Source organism: Myxine glutinosa, chromosome 7 (assembly GCF_964187855.1).
Source record: "Myxine glutinosa chromosome 7, kmMyxGlut1.1, whole genome shotgun sequence".
NCBI classification, from domain to species: domain Eukaryota; kingdom Metazoa; phylum Chordata; class Myxini; order Myxiniformes; family Myxinidae; genus Myxine; species Myxine glutinosa.
This window is the reverse complement of record NC_136267.1, coordinates 142,828,951-142,847,505: the sequence shown is the minus strand read 5'-3', so window position 1 is coordinate 142,847,505 and position 18,555 is coordinate 142,828,951. Positions and strand designations below refer to the sequence as shown.

General features: G+C 43.9%; 1 protein-coding gene across 1 annotated transcript in view; it reads left to right on the top strand.

Annotated features, from left to right (window-relative positions):
* Window positions 1-533: 533 nt before the first annotated feature.
* The window catches only part of LOC144893013 (signal transducer and activator of transcription 1-like), a 67,064-nt gene continuing 49,042 nt past the window's right edge, over window positions 534-18,555 (top strand). The window contains exon 1 of the mRNA XM_078782377.1: window positions 534-917. The gene's annotated coding sequence lies outside the window, so the exon portion shown is untranslated. The remainder of the gene's footprint in view (window positions 918-18,555) is intronic.

The window sequence follows — 18,555 nt, the reverse complement described above, 5'->3', positions numbered from 1 at the left end:
ATTTAGCAAAGGTGTGCAGGTGAAAGGTCTATCTTTAATGTTCACAAGGGAGTGCAAGCAGGAAAGCCGGCTTTAAAGTCCACGAGAGGCAAGGATATGACGTGCTTCATGAAGCAATTACTGTATTTACAATTCCTGACGCAACAAACACAGGTAACGTTTAGAACCGTCCACATTTGAACCAAGGACAAGATGATTTTGCAGCAACTCCTGAGACGTCAATTTAATATATTATAAAGGGTTTTTATTTAGTAATCACTTGAATACGCTAATGAAATAGTTGCATGCAACACCTCAACTTAAGCGAACGGGTGGTTGTTATAAATATAAGGATTGTTCATATTTGCTGTCAGCGTAACACTGTCAGTGTCAGCGTAAGACTGCAGCAGATGTCAGGCTCCAGGGCAAGGCGGTAAAAATCACGCCACATGGGAATCCAGGAAAATGCGCGTCTTCCCAGCAGACACGTGGGCGCGGCAGTATGCAAGCCCCGCCTCCTGAATCCTGATCCAGCCCAACGCAGCGACGGCGACGCGCAAAGACGTCATCAGCGCCCACGTGTTCCCGGTGACCCGGTCCCGGTGGGGCCAGTGAGTGGGGGCTGGAAGGAAGAGCAGTGCTTTGCTTTTGCGTGAATCTGTGATATGCGCTGCAGTCTTGAGAAGACGAGCAGCTGAGCGGGAGGACTGATACCGATAGAGTTTCAGTGGCGGCGCCACAGTCTCGTTTTGGTCGTATCACTGCGAGGAGGAAGAGGAAGAAGCACTGACGATCTGATCGCAGGAATCGGCGTCGTAAATATTGTCAACAGAAGACGTTGTCTATGCCACCAGCACCGTTGCTTTGTACACAGCAACCGTATTAACCACATCGAGGTGCTACTGCGTTCCAGGTGTCCGGTGGCAGTCGAGGCTTCGGTAAGTAAACGTAGGCCTACTGGATAAATCCACGGGTTGTCTACCTTTACCCCCATCGGTGAGCGCCCAATGTCCGGGCGTTTTGCGCCAAAAATGCCTCTCAGTCGCATCCTCATGGGGCTCTTCCTCACTCTCCTTCGCGTTCTTGTATTTATGGCTAATTGTGGCTGAAAGGGTCAGCGACTGCACTCTCGCATTGTAATCCGTTAATGGCATCGTCGGTGCCAACCGTTAACTTGGCGAGCGTCTCGTTATACGAATGCAGGTCGGGGACGGATATTGGGACTGGATGACAGGGAGTAGTAGTGTGACAGAAGGCTATCTTATATATGGTGCGGTGTATAAGTAATCCACTTGTGCTGCTTCGCTGCGAGATCGTTTCCATCGAGATAGTACTGTATGTACGTATTAAATAGATGCTCCGACTTGCCTGGGAAATACCCACAAGACCGAGGACGCCACAGCAATCCACTGTATTTATCGTAGGCGGTTTGAGGTAAATTCCATGGGATTGTTAGTAGCACTTCACTTCCCAGGAAATAGGAAAGGACAAATCAGTCATACATCATATAAACTACCTTGTCAGGACTGGAAGCAACACCTTTTCCTCGGTGTTGTCCGTTTAAGACTGCAGCAGATGGCTGTGATATCAGAACTGAATTGATATGCACCACCATTTGGCCATTTGTGTGAGGAGAGGGTCTTGATAACTCACAGGGTCTTTAACTCTACTGTAAGATTTCTTGGCAAGCCCATGGGTCTGGGTCGGGACCCTGGCCAAACTGGCCGGGTTTGATGTATGCCAGGGTACTGACCCTGACCCATGGGCTTGTTTCAATGGAAGGTACCATAACGGGTTTTGCCATGCTTGGCAATGCTGTACACCTGGGTGGCCCTGCACCAGACCTCACCTTCGTTACGTCCTTATAAACCAATTTTCATATCCTGCTTATCTGACCAGGAGCAAGAGACGTGCAGAAACGTCAAATAGATCATCCCTTACTTTAATTTGGCCAAATGCTATCCGCTGCATGCAGGTCCAAACCTACTATATCCAGGGAACAAACCTATATGCTGCTGCATTGCTAGAAGTCAGTGAGAGCAGGAATTAGTAACGTGTCCAGGGTGCCGGCGATAACTCGTCTACTTCGTGAAAGACGCTGCAGGATCTTTAGCGTCGACCGACGACCAGTGCTGGTCAGACATGTCCTCCGGCTCAACATCCTTTCGAGGGACGACGCACACGCGTTTACGGGTCCTACTGCGTGCGAAACACCAGGGTGACGGTTTATAGTTGGGCCGAGACTCAAACCCAGGCTGGACATCTCGGAGGCGAGTGCGCGCACTTCTAGGCCGTCCTGCTGACCTTTTTCTGCTCCACCAAATGCTATTTGCCTGGTGTATCCAATCTGTCTCCCCTATTTTCAGTTGTTCACCTCTTCCAATTCCATGAGCTTTGATGACTGCATGGAAAAGGACAATTATGAGTTGAAGTTCTTAAGTAGGAAATGGAAGGAAGAACAAATATTAGAGAGGGGTATCCTGCACTGTTGTTGATTGCATGCAACAACAGGAAATGTAAAACTACATGAGTTGTCGTTTTGCATGTAGCCTTTGGCTGACAGAAATGGCAGCATCATTTCTGTAAGTGTGGCTGTGCTGCTGACGCATTGCCCCGTCACCAGTGAGCTGGTGCTCATTTTGACGACCTCAGATGGATGGCAGGCTGAGTCAACCCACCTGGTGTTATATCAACGGCACGACAAAGGCTCAAACTCAGGACCCTGATATCTGACCTTAAACATTAATCAAACACCAGGCTTACTACATGAGTTAGGGATTCATAGAAAAATTGAAAAACGTATACACAAACCCGAGGGAGGACATGTCCGGGTAAGCTGGAGGAATTGGTTGCCCTCAACCTTCCTGAACACACCCCTCCCACCTTGGCCTCCTTTCCCTTTTTCCTTATATATCCCCTCCCCTCCTTCCTCCGGTCCGATACGTACTTCTGGTAAAATATATATATATATATGTGGTTGTTTTGACCTGCATGCGCAGTCTCTTCTCTTGTCTGGATTTCCCTTCTGGAGAACATTGTTTATGTTATGTGGGATTGCTGGAATCAGGATGCAAATATGGATTTGTGTGTAAAATGCCCATTTTGTGCACTTCTCCCTCCATGCATTTTAGCCGTGTGTCTTCTTGCTTTCAATGCATACACATTCCACTCGTCGTTATCACTGTCTGGGTGTTGTGAGAGCGGAAGTTTTAAAAGTATCAATGGAGATAAATTTATTTAGATCTCGTGGAGTCTCAGAAACAATGTTGAATTTAAAATGGCCGTACTTGCTGTTTGCCAGAAATGGCTTGTAGAAAGTGGTCTGTTCTCGAAGTTTCTTAACACATATTTGCACTGCTTTACACCTGGGAGTGTGCTTGCTATTTTATCAGCAGCTTCTGTGCTTTAAATAAATTTTTAAAGAAGCACTTTTGAAAAAGGGTACTTGTTTACAAATGCAACTAGTACTTTGGTGTTCGTTTTACTACACGTACTTCGTACTATCTGCAACTTTTAAAGAGACCCTGAAACTTTGTAACTGCAGTTGGTAAGCTGCATACCAGTCGATGTCTCGAGGACCACTGGAATGTTTTTTTTTTTTTTTTTTTTGTATACAAGATCGAGGCTCGTGAAAGAGCTGACATTAATCACACAAAAAGTCAAACCGACACATAAAACATAAAATAAGGGGAGCGGTAGACAAGATGGGGAGAGGGGGAAGGACACAAACACAACATTTGAGAGCAGGGACATCGAGAGAACTGTGGGAGGGAGAGGGTGTTGGGGGGGGGGAGGTGGGAGAGGTATAAAACATATGGACACTGCAAGGACTTCCAGGAAAGAAGTTGGAATTTCAAATAATTGGATCTGGGGTGAATTAGTGGGGGTAGAAAAGATCAAGGTTTTGGATGGGGGAAGATAAGAGATGGTGGTGAACAGCTGTTTTAAAGACCTGGAGGGAGGAGTGGGATTGAAGGGAGTGTGGTAGTTTGTTCCAGAGGCGGGAGAAAAGAGGAATGAAGGAGTGAAGGTGAGCAGAGAGTCTTGATTTTGGCAGTTTAACCATGACAGGGTTACTGGCAGATCTTGTGCGACCTGTAGGAATATTTGGGGGACAGAGCACAAAGAGAGCTGGGGGAGCAAGGCCGGAGAGGAGTCGGTAGAAGACAGCAAGACCATCAACCTGCCTGCAGTGAGTGAGTGAAAGGCCCTCGGAGTTAGCTTCATCGCAGGAGATTCCAATGATTCTGAAAGCTTTGGTTTCAACAGCGTGAATCCGAGCTAGGTGTGAGGCAGGAGCACCGGCCCAATATTGTTATTCCTTCTCATCAAATATTGTCAACAACAACAACAACAACATGCATTTTAAGGCCATTTTCCCTGCTAGAGTGGGGGTTAGCCTTGCGGTCCCCATGACAATCTTCTCCATTCTGCCCTATTTTCTGCATCTCTCCTTGTTGACCCCCTTGCCCACATTTCTTCTTCCACCATCATTAGCCAAGTCTTTCTCGGTCTTTCCCGTCCTCTACTTCCTTCCACATTCATTTCCATCACTCTTCTCAACCAGTCACTTTCATCCTTCCTCAACACATGACCAAACCATCTCAACCTGTTCCTCTTCACAGCATCAATCACAGGCTCTATTCCCATCATCTTTCGCAATTCATCATTTGTCTTCCTCTCTCTCAACGATACTCCGCACATCCACCGAACCATTCGCATTTCCACCCTTTCCAGCCTTCGTTGCTGCTCTATGTTCATTACCCATGTCTCGCTCCCATACATCATAACACTTCTCACACATGCAGCATACACCTTTCCCTTCAGCTTCAACGACACTCCCCTCCTCATCAGCACGCCACTCAGTTCCCGAAACTTCTTCCATGCACACCTCACTCTAGCAACTGTTGCTGAGTCTGATCCACCTTCTCCCTTCAGCATGTCTCCGAGTTAGCAAAATGTTTTCACACCTTCCAGCTTCACACCGTTTCCAAGATCCACCTCAACATTTCCTCCATCTGCAGCTCCCTCTGTGCACACCTTACACTTGAATGTCGCTGCCACACTGGTTAATGACACTCTCAAACCACTACATTTTTGATGAACCCACTCAGCGCACATTGTACATTGAATGGAATTCACTCTGACACCCTTCCTGCACACAGCACACGGCCACTTCCCAGTTCTTTCCACCTCACCACATGCTTTACCACTTGCCATCACCTTCGTCTTTCCGATATTCACCTTCAGACCTTTTGTCTCCATACATTCCTTCCACTTGGTCATCTTTTCCTTCAGTCCATCCATACTTTCCGCAATCAACACCAGATCAGCTGCATACAACAACTCCCACGGTAAACCCTCCTTGACGTTCTGAGCCAGCACCTCTATCACAGCTACAAATAGTAGTGGACTTAGTACCGACCCCTGATGCGCTCCCACCTTAACCTCAAACTCACCATTGTTCCTGTCCTTCGTCCTTACAGATGTGCGCGCACTTTTGTACATTGCCATCACTACTCTGATCAACCATTCCTCCACTCCTAACTTCCTCAATGCCCATGTCAATACTTCGCGTGGAACCCTATTGAATGCTTTCTCCAGATCAACGAACCCAAGAAACAACTTCTTCCTCTTCTCCATGTACTTCTGCAACTGCCTCACAATAAAGAGCGCGTCTGTCGTTCCTCTTCCTGGCATAAATCCAAACTGAATTTCGTCAATCTTCAGTTTCTTCCTTATCCTCCTCTCCAACACCCTTTCCAATACCTTCATTCCATGCTCCAATAACTTTATCGCTCGGTATGAGCCACACTCCAGGGGGTCACCTCTCACCTTCTATAGAGGGACGAGGGTACTCGGTTCCCAAACCACTGGAATGCGGCCTTCTTTCACCACCAGATTACAGATCTCTGTCATTCTCTTCACACCCCAACTTCCTGCTGCCTTCAACATATCTCCCACAACTCCCGTCGGCCCTCCTGCTTTTCTACTCTTCATTGCTTTTATCGCTTCCTCAACTTCCTTCTCAGTTATCTTCTCTGCCGGTCCTAAAACTGGGTTACTCTCTATGTTGCCATCCCATTCATTTTCATTTTTCATCCCATTCCCATTCATCAAATATTGTCAACACCATCCACATTTGGTTTCAGAGGTTGTTGATCTGATTTGATCTCCAGTTAAGTGTTGTTGATCTGCCTTGCCATGCAGGCCGTTGCTACGAAGGCGATGAAAATGTTTTTGGAATGACATTGAGTATTTTGAACAATGGTCCAATAAACTATTTAAGAACCGTATCCAAGAGGCGGGAATGATCGGTAGATGAGGTGTGAATCGGTGAATTTGTGTGTGTGTGTGTGTTGTCATTCTCGATGCTGATGTCATTCGTCACCCAACGTCCATCATTCCCCGAAAAGAATTTTTTTTTTTTTTTACAATTGTAAGTAAAAAATTTTTTTTTGCAATATTGCAGATATAAAGCTCATTCTAACCACCAACTGGCTCACTCACTAACTCACTCACTCACTCAGTCACTAATGTAAATGTTTAGTACCTTCTCGGTGGCCTGGAAAGCTGAAATTTCGCATGCTGATGCAACTCTAATCCATTATCCCAAGAAAAATCACAAACCATCAGAAAATGTCCATAACAGAAAATATCCACAAGTAAAAGTGAGTAAAGTACAGTCACGTGACCCAGGACAATGGGGTTTACACTTAACCAGTTGCTGGGCAATGCTAACACGTGCCTCTTCTGCCTCTATTTTCTAGCTTTTGCCGTATTTACATTAATAATTACTATAGCTGTAAACTTTTAAATAAAGAGCTCATTTCAATCACTAATGCTTGATTTACTCGAGTTATTTAGCTGCTTACAGAATGTATCCACGATCCACTTCATCAAATATAAATAAAGCTTACATTTATTATGTAGTTTTAGCCCTCGTGCTGTCTCGCTCTGGAATTCACTACCCGTAACATGCTTCCCAATATCCTACGATTTACTCTGCTTTAAGAGGAATATCCATTCATACTTCCTCCATCTTTGATGTTTAATCGCATTTTACCCGACCTCTGCTAGTGCCGGTGTCTTGGATGTTTTCTTGTTGTTTTTTTTTGGGGGGGGGGGGGGGGGGGTTTGGTTTTTTTTGGGCTTTATCCTTATATTTTTCTAACTTTCTCTTAGCCGCTTACCTAGAGTGGTTGTCTGCCTTGTCTGGGGCGATATCCGAAAATAAATAAAAATGTATGCACGTATGATGCACCCGAGTATTTGCTTGCAGTCTGCAAGTATGCTCCACTAGTATATATTCAAATGGATAACCAAATACTGCATTGGAGTCATCAGAAGGAACCAGAATAAGAAAAGAGCAAAGATGGAGTCATCAGGAGGAACCTGGATAGGATTCGGGTTTCAGCTGCTACTCACAACCCTCTAACCCATCCAGGTGCAGCCAAGTGAACCTTACTGAAAATTTTCTGCAAGAATTCACTTATCCTTAAACAGATAGATAAAGAAAGAGAGAAACAGAGAAATAGAGTAAAATAGATTTTAACTCTTGGATGCAGGCGTCAAAAATCCTACATAAACGCAGCCATTAGGCCTCGGAGGTTATTTTAATTTTTTTAATTTTTCTTTCATATCCTTTTTCAATCCAAGTCGATGCTCATGGGTGTGTATTTGCTCAGAAAATGTGGATCATTGATCCTATTAGTTGGAAGAATCCCATACAAGTAATGAAATTTTTTTTTTTCTTGGTTTTTCAACTTTTTTTTTTCTCTAAAAAGTTCAGGCTCATGGAGGAGTATTTGCTCAAAAAATATGATTCACTAATCCTTTTATTTAGAATGTATATGTTCACAACTGTCAAAAATCCTACACCTATGCAGCCATTGGGCCTCGGAGGCCCCACAAATGTATTCGTGTAAAGTTTTTTTAAATTTCCATATTTTTGTCACTGAATTATTTGTAACCAAGTTATAGGAGCATTTAATGAGGCTCATATCAAGAAAATAATGATATAACATAGTAGTACAACAACATTTATGCGGGGCCTCGAAGGCCCCAGGCCTGCACCTGCATTCGTGTCAGATTTTCAGGTTATAAGTGAAGAATGAAGATTTTCCCATGAGCCTGAATGAATTTTTTTTTTAATGTCACTGAATTTTGTGTAACAACATGAAAGTCGGTGAAAATGAGGCTCATTCCAAAAAAATTTTGTACAGCATAGTTTTTGCAACAAAAAAACCTTGTGGGCCTGACGCCCAATCACTGCATCCAAGGGTTAAAAAAAAAAACAACCAAGAATCAGAATGAATAAAGAGAAGTGTGAAAAAGTATATAGAAGTGGGAAAGGAATGAAGAACAAAGATGTTGGGAAGAACCCGGATAGATAGATTTCAGCAGTTACTCCCCAGGCTCAAAAGCAGCACCAGGTACCTTTTCCACACGAGGTACCAGAGGTCCATCAGCGGTGTAGCACAGTACACACAGTATCAGGATATAGCACAAACACAATCAAACGGAAAACCAAATACTGCATATATTTTTTTCACTGGTCAGTACACCAAATGTCGTCCGAATCCGTCCACAACTTTTTGAGACATCCTGTTCACAGACAGGGGTGGAAAAATACCCTCCGCCCACCTTGAGTTGCGGAGGTAATAACACTCATGAACCTTTTGGACAACTACAAAACTGACTTGCTCAAAATAGCCTTTTTGTAAATCTTCTTATGCTTCTTAAACTTCTTTTCAGAGAGGCTAACTCAAAATTGGTTTAAGCTCAGGGCTTGGTTTAAACAGGAACCTACTGCATTTTATAGTGGGAAGGTCCATGACTGTGGTACTCAAAATTTTCACAACTTGAAAGGGTTCTGCCTGCAAATGACACGATACATCTCTCCCCTCCCCCTCCCCCTCCCCCCTCTCCCCCTCTCTCTCTCCTTCTTTCTTGTGTGTGTGTTAACTGTTTAATATATCACTGGTTAAATATATACATGGAAACAATCAACATGCACTCTCATTGTACATGGATGCAAGGATGGACAGACAACAACCATAATTCAAAGAAGGATGGTGGAATGGTTTCACATAGTAAATTATTGTGACCATCCCTACCTTGTTTACATACATTTTGGCATACCATCCCTACATCCTTTTACATGAAAAAATTCTGTTTTCTTTCCTGAAAATCCTTGAAGGTTTCGTCTTGTTTATCCCATATACACCACCCCAACTCTCTCCCTTCCACAGATCTCCTGATGACCCTGTTCCCTACTGTTGTTGTTCTTCCCTCTCTCTCTCTCTCCCTCCCCTCCCCTCTTGTCTCCTGCTCCCTTTATTATATGTTCTATGTGTTAGCTCTTATACGAGCCTCGACTTCGTATACCAAAAAGAAAAGTTTTTAATACCTGTGTATATATAGCCTGGTGTTTGCTTAACGCTTAAATTGGCTGGCTTAAGATCTTAGGGTCTTGAGTTTGAGTCCCTGTCGTGCCATTGAAATAACACCAGGTTGGTTGACTCAGCCTGTCATCCTTCCGAAGTTGGAAAAATGAGAACCAGCCAACTGGTTAAAGCGGCACAGCCACACCTCCAGGAAGCGATTCAGACAGCAACGACAGGATGCATACGAAACAGCAATGTGTACATATAATATGCACACTGGTGATGTCTCTGCCTGCCCCACTGTTTACTGACCTCAACCCTACCCCTCCTCACCCTCCCCCTCCCTCCACCCCCACCAACGAATTCAAGTCCATAAACTGTTAGACTGAACTAATGTGGTTTTGATAGCATACAGGCTTGATGGGCCAATTGGCCTCCTCCCACATCAAAGTTCCTTGTGTATTTATATTTGTTTACCTTATTTTATTTACTAATCATTTTAAATGTTGTTTCTCTTTCCAATAACTTTTTCAAAGCCTCATTTAAGTGTGATGGCTTGTGGTTTTATAAGCACATTTACTAACAGAAATGTAAAGTTACTTGAGGATGCTTGGGGTTTGATTTCATGTGTTCATTGAAATGTGCATTTTTGAATTTACTGTATACTACCAGAATTACTGTACCACTGCTACTGTACTGTACTCGAGGAAAAACTTGCTGTCTTTAAGTTTTGAATATTGTGCCCCCCCCCGCACCCCCCCCCCCCCAAAACTGACTCGTATTGGTTTTAAAGGGTGTAGGAGGAGGGGGTCAGTGAGATAAGTTTCATTAATTCTCGAAAACCAACCGAAGAGGGAGGTTAGGGGCGCAAACTAAGGGTAGAAGTGTTGGGAAGGAGTTTGAAAAGGAAAAGGATGTTGGGAGGGAGGATATGAGTAAGGAGAGTAAAGGGAAGGGGGATGTATAGTATGAGGCATCACTGATCAGTTTTCGTTTTGTATCCCACTGATCGGCCAGATCTGGATCCGGACCTGAATAAAACTCGAATCGGCTTGTTCTTGTCGCCTAAACAACTCGTCCACCCAGTTTTATCATAATCCATCCACAACTTTTTGAAATATTATGCTATCTCGTCTTTTGTCCTATCTCTCAATGGTGAAGAATCACTTTAAAAATTCTCGGATCGAGATCTGGATCCGGATCTTCACCAAAATCTAATCATTTCGACCTCTACACCAAATTCAGCCTGGAATCCATCCACAACTTTGAGATATCCTGTTCACAGACAAACAGACATGGGTGAAAACATAACCTCCATCCACCTTCGGTGTCAGAAGTAATAGTATGGGGGTGGAAGGGGGGGGGGGGGTGAGGGGAGATTTTGGGGTTAAATTTTTTACCATTTTTGTGTTTAATATGTATATGATCCAAAATGCCAATGAAAACTTATTTCTAATTTTCCTTCTTTGATTCTTTTTCTTGTTCAGTTTTAATGAGCTTGTTCCCAACTACCCCTTACTTCCCAAATGCGTATTGTGATTCTCCTGGGATTTTGGAGTTTCATCCCAATTTATTGACAATTGGTTTAAATAGCTATCTCGTTTTACAAGATAAGCTATGTAAAGATACATGAGTCGTCAACATTGCTTCCTTTGTAGACAACAGTCATGTTTATTGGCGAAAAGTCACAAATGTTGCACGAAAGGATTTTCAATTCTTCTGGCTCGACCGAGCGTCGGTGAAGCTGCAAAGGCCGGGCTTGTATGTGTCATAACGGTTAGCTGAGGCTCATGAAGGAACTTATGCTAATGTATTATACATCGGACAAGGATACAAGGATACGCTGCCATACTTTTACATGAATAATAGACATTGGAAGGCAATGGAAAAATGAGCACAGTGTATGGGGTTTAAACCCAGATCCTAGCATGCTCAGCTATGGCTTCGGAGGGGATTTCTGAATGGACGAGCCAAAATAATTCGGGCCTGACTGTTGGATGTGATTTTGCAGTTAAATACACTGTAAACTATGTTGCCCTCCTTAAGATATTTCCACTATAATCTAACTTTGATGGATTAATGCAAGATGGAAAGGTATGAATCATGTGACATCCGTTGTATGCTCTTTTGTTTTTTGTACAGAGATGAGGCTCATGGAAGAAGGACAACACAGAACGGAGCAGGACGTAACAGAACGAAAATAACAGTAGGAATAGGGGGTTTGAGCACGCCAACAGCAGGGTTGAGGGACAAAATAGGAGGAGACTTGGAGGGATAAGGGACATGAGGATGAATGAGAGTAAGGGGAGGACACATGGAGTGGACAAGATATATACATATATATTTTTGTATACTAAGTCGAGGCTCATGTAAGAGCTAAGGATGGATAGCAGTGCAGCAAACTCTCACTCACAGAAGTGGAAGGAAAAACTGGACACTTGGAAACGGGTGGGCTTGGGGAGGGTTAATGCGTTCATTAAGTAACAGTGCCTTCAGAAAGTATTCACACCCCTTGACTTTTATCATTTTTTTTTTTTATTGGGATATTGCCCACCACAAAGCCTACAGGGACACTCGAGGTGGGGGCTACACTAAGAAAACAAAAGCAGAACAACCAGCCCCTTGTATTGAAACAAGACAATTATAGAAAAGTCTCTTCACAGAACAAAATGGGCTGGGAGGGGTGAACTAGTCTGCTTTGAGACAACAGTGCCTCTATCCCTATAAATTGTGTTACAGGCTGAATTTAACATGGATTCAATTAAGATATTTTTTGTCACTGATCCACACATAAATCCCCATCATGTCAAAGTGAAATTTTTTATTTTATAAATTTCTACAAAATAATTAAAAATGAAAAGCTGAAATGTGTTGAGTCAATAAGTATTCAACCTCCCGCGATGAAGCCGATTGTGAGGGCCTTTCACTCACTCACCGCAGGTAGGTTGGTGGTCTTTCTGTCTTCCACTGACTCCTCTCTGGCCTAGCCCCTCCCCCCCCCCCCCCAGCCCTGTCTGTGCTCTGTCCCCCAAATATTCCTGCAGGTCGCACAAGATCTGCCTGCAACCCTCTGCTGGTGTAACTGCCAAAATCAAGACTCTCTGCTCACCTTCACTCTTTCATTCCTCTTTTCTCCCACCTCTGGAACAAACTCCCTCACTCTCTTCAATCCTTCCAGGTTTTTAAAACAGCTGTTCACCACCATCTCTTATCCTCCCCCATCAAAAACCTTGATCTTTTGTACCCCTGTTAATTCACCCCAGATACACTTTTCTGAAATACCGACTTGTTTCCTGGAAGTCCGAGCAGTGTCCATGTGTTTTTTTTGTTTTCTTTTTTACCTCTCACACCCCCCCAACTCCCTTCCCGTGCCTCCTCCCCCAAGCCCTCTACCTCCTACAGATCTCCCGATGACCCTGCTCTCAAATGTTGTACTTGTGTGCTTCCCCCTCTCTCCCCATCTTGTCTCCCGCTCCCTTTATTTCGTCTTATGTTTCCGGTTTTTTTTTTTTGTCATTAATGTTAGCTCTTACTCGAGCCTCGATCTTGTATACAAAAAAAAAAAAAAAACCCTTTGCTAAAAAAAAAAAAAAAACACCTTAGAGGCCATTTTTCCCCGCAAGCGGGGGTTGGCCTTTTTCGGGGACCGTGGTTGTTGTTGTTTTTCGGTCCCCTTTTTGAAGCAATGTTTTACGGCCGGATGCCCTTCCTGCCGCCAACCCTGTTTGTCGCCTTTTACGACAAGCAGGGAATTACCAGTGAACTGGTACTCAAAATTGAGCTCAGGTGCATCCAATTTAATTTGATCCTACACAACTTGATTGGTGTCCACCGTTGGCCAATTCAATTGATTGGACATGATTTAGAGAGCACGGGTACGGATCACCAGAGGACCTGGGTGTGTAATTTTCCCACATATATCAATGGTATCATATTCCCACATATCAGACCAATTCCTGGTCTGGGTGTGTAATTTTCCCACATATATCAATTTAATTATTTATAATCCTGTTCATTAATGTAAAAAAAAGAAAATCCACTGTGATATCATGGTGTATTTTTGATGAACCCACTCAGTACACATTGTACATTGAATGGAATTCACTCCGACACCCTTCCTGCACACAGCCCACGGCCACTTCCCAGTGCTTTCCACCTCACCACATGCTTTACCACTTGCCATCACCTTCGTTTTTCCGATATTCACCTTCAGACCGTTTGAACCATCACCATCAAGGAACACCATCAAGAAAAAAACAATTGACAGTAATTTGACTATTCACACCACAAAGTTCAAAGTTTAGCAAAATTATTAAGTTTTAAAGTGATTCTTCACCTTTGAGAAATGAGGTCAAAATTATATATAGTATGATATCTCAAAAAGTTGTGGACGAGTTATGACAAAACTTGGTGGATGAGTTGGACATGTGACAAGAACAAGCCATTAGATTTTGGTTCAGGTCCGGCCGATCAGTGGGATACAAAATGTAATCTAATCAGCGTGGTGGAGGTGTGTGTGCTCTACCGTGAGCCCTTCTAGTTTTGGCTGATTTTGATACCCCATAAATCAATTGACTTTTTAACATGCTGTCGTATTTTTGGTGTGATATACTCTCAATAATAGTATGTTTACTCACATAAAGCCTGGCCTATGCATTCAAATAGAACATCATTGAATCATTTTCACATTTTTAAGCAGTGAAGCCACTTCAATGTCTGGCTATGTCCATCCCTCCGTCAAAAATGAGGAGGAACGTTTCTAACCCACCATGTTTAATTCTAAAGGGCGATTCTGAAGTGTTTCTTTCGTTTCTAGGCTTTGCCTATTTCTTAAATGCCAAATTGAACCACTTCCTTCGGACACAGGTGCGATTTTTTTTTCCCGACTTGGTTTGGAATGAAGTTATGCATGACTTGTCGACTAAGAGCAAAATCATTTTTTCAGGTAGCTAATACCAGCCTAACGAATCCAACTTCTTAAAAAAAAATACACCATTTGTTCCACGCCCGTTGACATTATTGAAAGTGTTTTTTATGTTTTATTAAAATCTTGATGTCATCTGTGCATATCGGTATAATACCTTGCCAAATCTATAGTCAGTCATGTTTATTCACATGTGACAGCTAATCGTTCTTAATTTTGTTGTCATGGTAACAAACATTCTAATGGCCTGGCTTTGGCTATTACTTATTTATCATACTATTTGTGACTGAGGCACTTGTAATCCTTTAAATAGGTGATTATCTGGACTGCTTCCTCACATAAGTGCCAGTGAGTATACTCCATCCTCCTATCCCCCCTGTCCCCACCTTCATTGATGTCAGAGCAATATGGTGCTTCTTGATGGCCATTGGCCAAAAACAAAATGCTTTTACTTTTCTTTATAGGGTAGACTTGGCCGTATGAGGCACCCAGGTATACCACTCCAGGGTTGAAAGAGGAATTACTCCCCTCATGCCAATGATAAAGATTGTAGAGCCAAAAGTTGCTTTGCTGTCGTCATTTTTGTCATTCAACTAAGATTTGTGTTGTATGCACTTGCCAATTCAAGCACGATGATAACTAGAACGCCACTCAGTAGAGCGCATACTCCCGCCGTGGGTTTAGTTGGAGTAATACGTTTTGTTTAACATCCCCTCTCCCCAAAACAATAAATGAAAAAGAAAGTAAGCCCTAACTGTCAGAGAATTTATTTTGATATATCTCGGAATTAGAGGAGAAAAACATCATTTAAGAATACGAATAAAAGCTTTAATGCAGTAAAACAGAAAAAATCTTTCTTGAAAAAATTTCCAAAAAAAATTCCTGGATCCGGAATAATATCCTGAGCTCCACCAAAAAGTAATCAATTCTTCCTTATCCCAAGGGCAATCATCCCACCAACTTTCATCCAAATCCGTTCAGAACTTTTCCAGATATCTTGTTCACACACACACACACACACACACACACACACACACACACACACACACACACACACACACACACACACACACACACACACACACACGGACGGACACGATCGAATGCGTTACTCCCTGGCGGGAGTAATTAATTAATAAGATAACAAAAGGAGAGGAGAAAGAAAAGCTGACGGCAAAGCACTTAATGGCAGAAAATTTTACTCTTTTGAAAATGTATTTATTCGACAACTTTTAGCGCTCTCTGTAAACGTTCTTGTTCAAATGGGGTATTATTCCAGATGCACAACCTCCTCGTGCCATTTATTAAAGTGATCAAACATATGTAGTCTTGGGTAGGACATTGCTAAGTAAGGCCAGAACATTCTTATCACATTTCGTAATAATTGACTCCATATATTGTCCTGAATGTAGAGGGTCGAGGATTCATCACGTCATTGGAGATCCAAGGATCAGGGTTCTCCACATTTTGAAAAGTACTTACTACATCGTTGGTCGAGAAGTAGGTATAGGTGTTCATGATCCAATAGCGGAAGCGAAGCGACTGTTTGAAAGACCAGAGCAAATCATGTGGTGAGGAGAGGGTTGCTAACTGAATGATAAAATATACAAAATAAAATAATTATAATTGCAGAAGTATAAATCTGTTACATATATGCAAAGTTGATACACTACTTCTTTTGTATGCACCACATGGATGCAGAAAGCAGTTGCTTGGGTCACAGCTATGCCGCTGATGCAGTGCCCCCTGGAGATTAAAGCAGGAATTTGGAACTTGTTCAGGATGCTGATAATAGCTCACCATCCCTTTCCGAAGGACATAGTGTGGTCTTTAACTTTCACCAACTAATGTTAGGAGATGGAACGCAGAGTTTAACGTTTATCCGGATGACGTCACAGACATTGATGAATCACCCTGCCTGCGAAACACCGAGATGACAGTTTATAGCTGGGTGCGGAATCAAATCCTTCAGACAGGCAAACTGCAGCTTCTTCCCTCTCTTCCGACCGTGACAAAAATCACAAGCCTGTCAAACACTTGGAACATGTCTTTCGATCCTCATAAATCTCACAGTCTCACTATCTCTCTCCGAAAGGGCCATCTGGCAAATCCTACTATCTAGATTCATAACAATATCCTTGAGGAAGTTCAGTCATTCAAACTGCTGGGTCTCACTATCAGCCATGACTTTTGTTGGGCAAATCACATTTCAATGTTGGCCTCCAAAGCCGACCGGACATCCTCAGTCGCACAAAGTCCTTCCCTGGCACAACAACTTCTATCCACCTACAAGGCTTACATCCGCAGCTTGATGGAGTAATTCTCTCCCCTCTGGGCTAACTCCCCTGCCTCACATCTTGCTCAACTTGACACCGTGGAAACCCAGTCCTTCAAGATTATTGGAATCTCAGGAGATGAAATTGTCTATGGGCCCAGCACTACACCATCACAGACAGGTCACTGGTCTTTCTGTCTTCTCCCACCTCCTTTGTGTTCTTGCACCGTCTGCTCTTTCCATGCTTTCCCCCCCCAGGTTTCTACAGCACTCGCACAGTCCACCATCGTCCCCCTTCTGGTGAAACTACCTAAATCCAGGAACACTGGTCACCTCCACTCATTGGTTCCTCTTTTTTTTCTCGCCTGTGGAATCAACTTCCACTCAAGACAGCTGTTCACCACCAGCTCAGATTGTCCCCAATCTAAAACCATGATCGTTTCTACCCCCGTTAACTCCCCTCAACCACCCTCAGATCCAATCGCTCCTCCTTCCTTCCTTGTTCCCCCCCCCCCCCACCCCCTCTCTCTATCTCTACTCTTCTTTCTGAAGTCTGGTGTTGGCTTATCAGTTAAGGTGGCTGGCTTAATATTGTTACAGACGTGGCTTAGATGTTATTTACCGAGCGGTTTGGTATGACCACGTCTGCACAGGTTACCCGATTATACCCAAACGTTGACTAATCGCGCTACGCTAGGTCAATGAAGGAAAAGACACACAGCTGGGATTAAAATGACGCGACACCAGGGATACGGTTCTCAAGACCTCCGGAGGAGATTATATTCGTTCGGAAGGTTAGATTACAACTACAAGAGGGACAGCAAAGGAAGATAGGCACTTAGACACAATCTTATATTAACCCCAACAGACGACAGATAAACGGGACAAAAGGCTGACTCACACGGGGATTGATGGCTAGGAAAGGCAGGATCGATGGCTCCAGGTGCACCTGGGCTCAGGGACAGAATCGACTCGGTCCGGTCCAGAGATGCGGGAGGTCTCACAGCGCTCGAGGTGGCGTCTTGTCGTCTCAAGCTGGGGGCGCATCTGACCTCACATCCGGTGAGTCGCTTCGTATATCCGGCGGGGAGTGACACGCCCTCGGCTCGTTAGCTCCGCCTCGTGGAATCGGCACGTTGCTTCTCATTGGGTGCGTGCGGGGGGTTTACCAGGCTCCGCCCTTGACGAGGAGCTGACAGCCAGCCCCTTCGTGGTAACCCCGTGGAGCGCATGGTCCGGAGCGCATTGTCAATGGCGGCTAACCGAGCCGGTGTGAGGACGCACACTCCCCCACGCAGCGCCGTGCCCCTCTGTTGTTGTAGTTGTTGTTGTAGCTGTAGTTGTTGTTGTTGTTGTTGTTTGGGGAAGAAGATGGAAGGAGGTATGGGAAAGGTCCTAAACTCACTACTGGTGCCATATAATCACATTCTGGTGCAACGAAGAGTCAGAATTAATGGAAAGGAGTCCTTAACTGACATAGACTAAGAATAACTAGCAAGATGTCCGAAAGTTGTCTACGTGAGATGCGGTGGACCTGGGCACGACATTTAATGGGGGAAAAAGGGGAAGGTCGGCTCTACTGATTGTTGTTTACAGACAATGGGACTAGGGGATGGGGGATTGGGGATAGTTGGGGAGTATTGGGGAAATAGGGGAATATTTACAAGCGGATATGGAGGCCAAATTCCATATTCGCAACATTGCACCCTTCTCTACCCTCGGGGCGTCCCGACCCGATAAATTTTTACCTACTTTAGTGTGGCACGCAATGTAGTTCCCTCTACTATTAACTCTACCCTGAGTGTGACAGTTTTACAGATATTCACAAATGAGTAAATATGTCCCCCTGCGACGTTGCACCCTTCTCCTCACAGAAACACACCCACAGGATAACCGAATCCGGAAAGAATCCTCAAACTAAACATACAGCCGGTAGGGAGCATTATTTACACAAGACTACGCTGATATTTACACTACGATCCAGGACC